The sequence below is a fragment of the Nelumbo lutea genome, chromosome 8 (assembly GCF_056320005.1).
Source record: "Nelumbo lutea isolate HS-2025 chromosome 8, American lotus-T2T, whole genome shotgun sequence".
In the NCBI taxonomy this organism is placed as follows: Eukaryota; Viridiplantae; Streptophyta; class Magnoliopsida; order Proteales; family Nelumbonaceae; genus Nelumbo; species Nelumbo lutea.
The window spans coordinates 46,666,972-46,675,428 of record NC_142691.1 but is presented as its reverse complement, the minus strand read 5'-3'; positions in this window follow the sequence as shown (position 1 = coordinate 46,675,428).

Below are 8,457 nucleotides of genomic sequence, written 5' to 3'. Positions count from 1 at the left end.
CTTAGTTTCTTTCCTTTCTTCAGTTATGCTTATTTTTAATGTTTATGAGTAATAGACCTTTAGTTGTGGGCCTGTTTTTCTTCTTCATTTATTGTCTTTAGTGTTGGCCGCCCTACTAAGGGTGCACTTGTAATTGTGCTTATATTACAATTAAATCAATAAAAGATAAGATTAGGGGACTAAAGAGTAGATTAAACTCTCTCTTCCTTCCTCTCTTTTCTTTCCACCTTCTTCATCCATCACTTCTTCCTCTTCCAGCTTCTTCTTCTTCTTCTTCAATCTTTTTCCTATTTTTCATTCATAATATTGCAGGTGTGACTTTTAACTAAAACATTTTCAATGAACTTTCACTTTTAAATAATTTTCACTATTTTGAAAGCTTACATTGCCTATATCTTTAATCATCGTCCTAGAATCACTTCATTGATCATTCAAATACTTGTAGTTTTTCATCCATTATTATGTTTATATTTTTGTGATATTTCATTATCTCATTGCTTTTAGCAGTTAGGTTGTTATCCATTCTTATTTTATTTAGGGCATGTTCATTTCCTCTTAACTCTTATCTCTTAAGAGGAAAGCACTATATCGACAACCTATTGGTCTGTAGGTATAGAGGATGTTAGTTATATGGTTTTACCAATAGATTTTAGATCCGTTGGTATAAACCTATATATAATAACGGCAATTTTTCTTGTCAGTAAATAGGTGAAAAAAACCTACTATAAAATATTTAGCTATGGATTTGTACAACCACTAATAGATCTGTTCATGAGTCGGGTAGCTCGATGGAATGGCCTGGCCTAGCTCGATCTAAGTTAGTCTTGGACAAGATATTAGGTTTTTGGGCTCGGGCTAGGGCTTAAAACATCAGACCCGACCTTTTATTAGGTCAGGCTTGAGCTTTCTCAAAAAAACTTGACCCGAGCTCGAGCTTGACTTGATAATGTATTTATATAATAATATATTTGATATAATAAAAAATAAATATTTTTATTATTCTTATTTTTTTCAAATAATAGTGAAATCTTTCATTATTTTTTAGGTTTGGAAGTATTTTAATATAAATAAAATAGTTTTTTGTTAAATAAAAAAGAAAAATCTATTTTCAATTTTCTCATTGGGCTCGAGCTCAGGCCCAGGCTTTAAGCTTTATATAAAGGCTAGGCTCGGGCTCAAGACCTAGGCTCGTTGGTCGGCCCGGACTTAAGCTCAGGCCTAGGTATATTCTGTAAATACAGAGACAAATCCCAGCTCAAACACGACCAGACCCGGCCCATGAACAGGTCTAATCACCAGTGATCGAGAAATTCCATTATTATATTTTTAGCGATGCACCTACCTGTCAATAAATTTTTGGTGGTATTTTTTTTTCAAATGACAACTAAACAATTCTTTGATTTTAAATTTCATTATCTTACATGGATATATAATATAAAGTTACTTGTGAAGATCATGAAATAACTTCTTAAAAATTACAAGAGCACTATTCTTTTGGTAATAAAAATTTCATTAAAACAAAAATAAAGTTACAACTAAATCAAATAATTGTTGATTAAACAACAAAATCAAAAGAAAACACCAAACAATCAAGTTGTAGGATCATTATCCATTCTTCAAAGATTAGAGAAGACTTGCTCGCACCAATTGAACTGCTCGACTTTCATCATTTCTCTCAAAACTAAAATGGTTTGCTACCCATAAAGTCCATGAGGATGAAATTAAATGTTCAAGTACACATGTAGCTCCCTCTTAAGTGAATCCTAGTAACAACTTTCCAGAATTGCATCGCAAAGATTTAGCTTATGATATAGCAACACACCCTCCAAAATGACAAGATCATCACATTTACTAAGGTGGTGTTTCATAAAACTAAATATGGAATCTAAAAGGTTAAAAAGATAATTATTTATTTCTAAAATATGAAACTCCCTGAATTTACTACTTTACCCCTAGAATAGACTAATTGGAAATTTGACTTCAATTTGCACTGTTTCATAAAAACAAATTATTAAATTCAAAATAATATTGAAAACTATGAATGAATAATAATTAATACAAATACTTAATAGTTAAGATAATAAATAATTAATAACAAATTAAAATAATTAATAATTATGAATAAATTATTAAAATTTTAAAAATATTAAAATAAGAATAAAATTATAAATACATATAAATTTAAAAATAAAAAATGAGTTATTAAAACATACAAGTAATATTCAAAATACAAATAAATCCATTAAATAATATATAATAATTAGCAAATTAATATCTTAAAAATTATTAAAGTATTTAATAATTAATAAAAAATTAACTAATTAATAGTTAACAATGATTAGGTTTAAAAGAATTGTGGAATCCGATCACCATTGTTCATCAATCCTTTTTTTTCCCAAAGCGAGACTACACAACAAAATACAACACATTAAACCCAAATCGAAAAGACCAAATAGTAAAACTAAGTCGATTCTAGATGCCCGTGACTTTCGTTCTTCTTACCTTGGATTGAGTATGAAGTCAGTGAAGAGATTCAAGTATCGAGCCAAGAACAAGAACTCCAATGCATATAGCTCCAATGTCTTAAGCGAAATCCATAATTGCAAAAACAAGATTCGAGAGGAAGAAGAATTCAACACTACCACCTAAATCAACTTAACAAAAACCTATAAACATTGAGCGATTTTGCTATGGGAAAAAATTCTCTAGTCCAAGTGGAGAAATTTGTGTCACTTGAACACGATTTGGTAGCATAGGTTTTGAGAAGTAGCACAAAGATACTAAAACAAATGCACCTGTCACCTGTAAGGTTAAAGATATTCATGGCTGCAGAGATTGAATCAACTGGTTTCATGCCCTAGATTTCGAAAATCAGAACTAAAGGAACAAAAAATGTCAAAAACAATGAAGACTATAAAATTAGATTGAATAACCGAAAGTGCATAAAAACAAGAAAATCAGATGCAACAGATATTCTTCAACTTTGTGAAACCTTGCATTGAAAGTGCAGTTCCTTTGTCATTCAAGAGGAAGAACTCGAATGAAAAAAGTTGGGTTTTAAACGGGGGCATACCTTGTTTTTTTTGAAATTGTTGATGGGCATTTTGGAAATTGGGCTAGGTCAGAAATGCATTAAGTATTGCATTGCGATCTTACAATTCCATATTTGAAAATGCATTTTAGGTCATCGTTTGAAACTCAAACCCAAGCGCTGGTAGCATCTGAAAAACAACATTTTCATACTTTAGAGGTCTGAAAAGAGTAATCAAATGCCACCTAACTTTCATTGGAAAAAGGAAATCAGGTAGTAGTGGAAGAATCGCAAAAGGATGCAATTTGATATTGGTTGCATGAACTAGGGACAATTTCCACGCCTCAATTGCCTAAATTTGTTTTTCCCTGAAAAAAAAAAACTATGCATATAAGAACAAAAAAGCTAATCAAATAGATTAATTTTTTTATACATTTATTGGTGTAGATTGATTTAAGTCAAACATATTGTTAAGATTCTCCTAAAGATTAATGCCTTTCCTTATTTTCTCGCAATGTTTGGGCCTGTTTCTCAATCAAGGACTTTACTTAATGGCATATATATGTTTACAACATTAATCCTCTGTAAGGGGGGAATTCCAAATTACAAAGCTGAAAAAATTATGGCATACCTGTTTTGTCTCATCCATGTTATGAGAAGAAATATATTATGTTAACTAGCCAGTAAACACCTTTACCAAAGGACCATTCTTCTTATGCCTTCTTCATTAATTTACAATTGTTATTAAGTTTCATGTAACAATTCTTAATATTTTAGAGCAATAGGTGTTATTGGGAGGATTAGAAAAATGAGGTAATTCCTTGTCAAAGTGGTTGTACGTAGAAAAATTACTGAGCTCCTATTGTCCTATATAGAAGATAAGTTTGAAGATATACTTATATACATTGAAGCCAAATAAGTCTAATGGTATAACAAAATCTACCTCCACGAAAATATGGGCTTGTAGATTTTCTCTAATACTGTAATGGTGCATTTCCTATACCTATGACATGGATTTAAAGATTTACCGATAAGATAACAAGTAATGAGTAAATGTCTTGAAGTTGAAAGCCAAGAAAATAAAATAATAGAAACATATATGCTTAAAGAGAACAAAACCGGTTCAAAAGAATAAAAAACAATATCTTTGTCATAAAAACTTTATATCTATGATAAGTAACTTTTGTCACTTAAGGATCCAACTAATATTATATTAGCATATAATAAAGATGCACAACATTTTTTTCAAGCAACTCAACTACAAATCAAATTGCTATTAATCTATATCAGTGAAACAAAAAATAAGAGGGAATATGAAAATTATAAATCATGTTCCACAAATTTACTAGTACTTTAAACAACATAGGATATTATATCTAATGTGAAATAGCATAAAAGATATTTAAATTATCAGTTCATGGATCTAAAATAGCCATGTAAAGCTTAAACTATTAGTCAATAGGATTCAAATAAGATATTCAAGAAGTTTAGGAATTAACAAATTTCATACTTCATTTGTAAATCCATTAGAAAGTCTCATTTTCAAAATTTTATCTTTTTCTATTTCATGTTTTAATTGCACATCCTTAAATCTTAAGTCCATAGCCACATAAGTGTGGGCTTAATGAGTAAGGAACCCAAAAATAGTAATTACCTATAAATCCGAATAACTATAAAACAAATATGGAACATAGCCTTTTCACTAATTATACAATTAAAAAATTAATACTCCATTTGTACTCCCTATTCCAAGAGAATCAAACCATATATGTGTCTTCATTTCAATGTGTATAACGTGTTTTTTTAACAAGTAAGGTGAAACCTTCATTCATACATATGAAGTAAAATGTACAATAGAAGTCATGTATACTAAAACTTAGTTTACTATGGTTTGCACACCTATTTTTCGTTTTATATAAGAAGGGGAAAAATATTCTCCATCAACGTAATAATAACTTAAATCACCTCCCCTAACAATCATGATATGGATTGTTCTCAAAATATAACTTCCACCATTTTCTAATGATAATTTGGTTGATTTAATTTATTATGGTATATATTCAAATCAAACACAAAAAACAAGCAACATTCTGCTAAATACATCATTCAAATCAAGAACATATGTCAATCCAATTGCCTAAACCCAATCAATTATGTTAAAATTAAGGGGAAAGGAAAAAAAATAGAATCGTATCTAGATGAAGATTTGGAAAGCCAAAATAATTATAAGATGATTAATATTAAATAAAAGAAGGGGAGGAGAAGAATCTTGTACCATGTGCCTAAATATTTGTAGGGACTAAGATAATGGTAGAGACTAGAGACAGAGCAGAATTGCATAGGTAACATGAAAAATACATATTAAGGAACACATTTGACTAAGATATTTCCACGTGAATACAATCATGCACGTGGAGAGAGAAAATAAACATCTATACCTCTCACATTTATCTTCTTGAGTTCTAAAAGTTTAGAGAGACGAAGGAAAGGGGAGATGAGATTTGTTTATCCCCTACATCTCCAAAAGATACCAATCAAAACAAAGTTCAAAATAGGAAAAATGATAAAAAAAATAATATTTCAACGAATAATAAAAAAAGAATATGTAAAAGATTGAAAAATATTAATAATATAAATTATCCAAAAATCACAATTAGACTCCTAAAATGATTCTTATGCGTAGTTGCATCCCATCATTCAAGACGTCGATCAAATTTGATTGCTAACTATAACAATTATAACAAAACCAACATAGAGGTTGTTATGACATGTTTACAATTTTTATTAGTATTACATTGAAATTTAAAAACCAAAAAAGGTCATAATGATGTCTACAAGTTAATTAAAAAAACAACTAAAATTTACAAAAAAAAAAGAGAATGCAGACATAGTCAAAATCAAATAAACCATCTAATTTGTTACCACTTTTGTTACCACTAATTTGATAAACAACCATCTAATTTGTTACCACTTTTATGATTCTACTTGATTGGTTACAAGTTTTTTTTATATCATAATCAAACCTAAAATAAACCATATACAATTCTTGTTCTACATAAAAAATCTTATAGAATCATTACTTTCAAAGTTTACTTGTTTCGATTCGAAAAACCCAAATTTTAGTCTTATCATAGTCAAAATCAAATGCAGACATATAATACTAAAGACAAAGTGAGTATTAACCTTTATGTCAATTTCTATAATTGTCTCTACCTTCATAATATTAATGGAATTATTCTTCAAAAAAAAAAAGCTTTATAAATACCTTGTCAACCACCATGGGATGTAATTTGAAACTAACACTACAACCTACATCCAATGAAAATAGATTGAAGCATTATTTAGAAAAAATAATTTGAACATTAACAATTTTAGTGTATTTGAGTTATTTCGTAAGGGATGGACTAGAAGAGTTTATATGGAATTACTTTATGTTGTATTGGACTGAAAATTATTTCTTGATTGCAATAGGAAATTAATCCCTTTGTTTTGATTATATTAATAGTTATACAACTAAATTTTCCTAAAATCATTTGTGTTGAAGTTAATCTTAAAAATAAAAAATATTTTATAAGAAATACTAATTTTCATTAACTTAAAATATTAAAAACAAAGAACTTTTTTTTCATTATACTCAATTAGTTTTTCATTTTTCAATGTACATGATTTAGTTATATAATTAGATAGATTATCTATTATAGCAAGTTTTAAAATTGATAACTTAAATACATTTATCTATCAACACTGTGTTTCTAATATATATTCAGTTAGGTGATTGTATATTTCAAATTTATTATATGAAGAAAAATTCATTTTGAAACAATGCCCTTATTTTGGATATTTTGTATAGCAATTAAAGGATGAAAAGGAAAGATATGCATTCTATATATGGCATTAACTTAAATTGCAACTTCAAACTCTAATGTGAAATTAAAAAAAAAATAATTAGACAATCAAAATCACATGAAGTCATGGTCTAACATAAGATTAAATCAAAGATCAAGCCATAAACCTAGATATCCAAAGCAAAATTTGATTTCCAAATTATATAACAAAATCACATGAAGTCATGGTCTAATAATTTAAATTTGCTAATCGGAACATGAAATCAAGGAAATTGAGATCAATTTAAATAGATCATTGATTCAAGGACTTCAAATTCAAAATTGAAACATAGATTCAACTATCAAGTGTATGAGTAGATCACACACTTAAGGTTCAAAACAGGAGTGAATCCTAAAATCATACACAATACTCAATGCTCAACCTTGGTAAAAAAACTTTGATAAAACCAAAATCACATTTTTAATAAGATATTGTAAATCCAAATTACATATTACAATCCAAATATTGCATGAAATCCAAATTAGACTGCAAACATACATCATAAAAGGATTAACCCAACATACTTACTTTGTAATGTACTGAAATTGAAAACAAACAAAAAAAAGTGCATACTATATTCTTCTACTTTTAGTTGTTTATCAAGAATCGAATTAAAATAAAGACACAATGAAATAAAAAAAAAAATCCACATATTGAATTTGATTCTTACACAATCCAAAATTTTTTCATGTCAAAATATTTCTACAAAATTGATAATAAAAGACCAAACAGGCCCAAGAAATATTCATACCAAACCAACAAAAAGAATATATTTATTAAGCCATTTATTACTTGATTTTTATCAAACGCATTTACAAAATCTTTAATGTCAAACTCAAATTTGGGTTTAATCTTATGTTGTGAGAGTTCACCAAGTTTCTTATGGTTGTTGAGTCTTACATTCATAACTATCAATAGAGAGGGAACCAGTTTATTGAAAATTTATAATTTATCCATTTAAATAAAGAGGGATGTAGAATTTTAGTGATATTTATTGAAAATATTATAGTTTCCCATGTTTATATCCATATCCACTCACCTGATCAAATAAACTATTTCAACTTCCTTACAAGGAATCAATGAGATAACAAAATTGATGTTTCAAATCGTACTGCATCCCATGTTTATTTCTATACCCACAATTTTTTCCATGGCATCGCAATTTAAATAAATTGATGTTTCAAATATCAAGAGAAAACAAAAAAATCATTCATGATCATTGAATAATTAGTGATATATTTTTATTTAGAAGCATGTGATCCTTTGATAAATATCAACGAGTTTGCATTCTTTTCATTAAATAGCTATTGATGTTTCTGTGAGAATCTTGTTTTAGAGAATAAATTTGTGAATTTGTTAAATCTTAGATATTATTAAGATATAATAACTCTTAATTTTTTACTATTTTGATCAATTTTAGAGAATAGATGATACCTGTTTTATTTTGTTTGGAAGACCTTTATCATCTTTAAATCCCTTTGGCATGGAAATTTAAAGGTTCAAAAGGGCAAAGCCTTTTACAAGTATTTGAAATAGGGCAT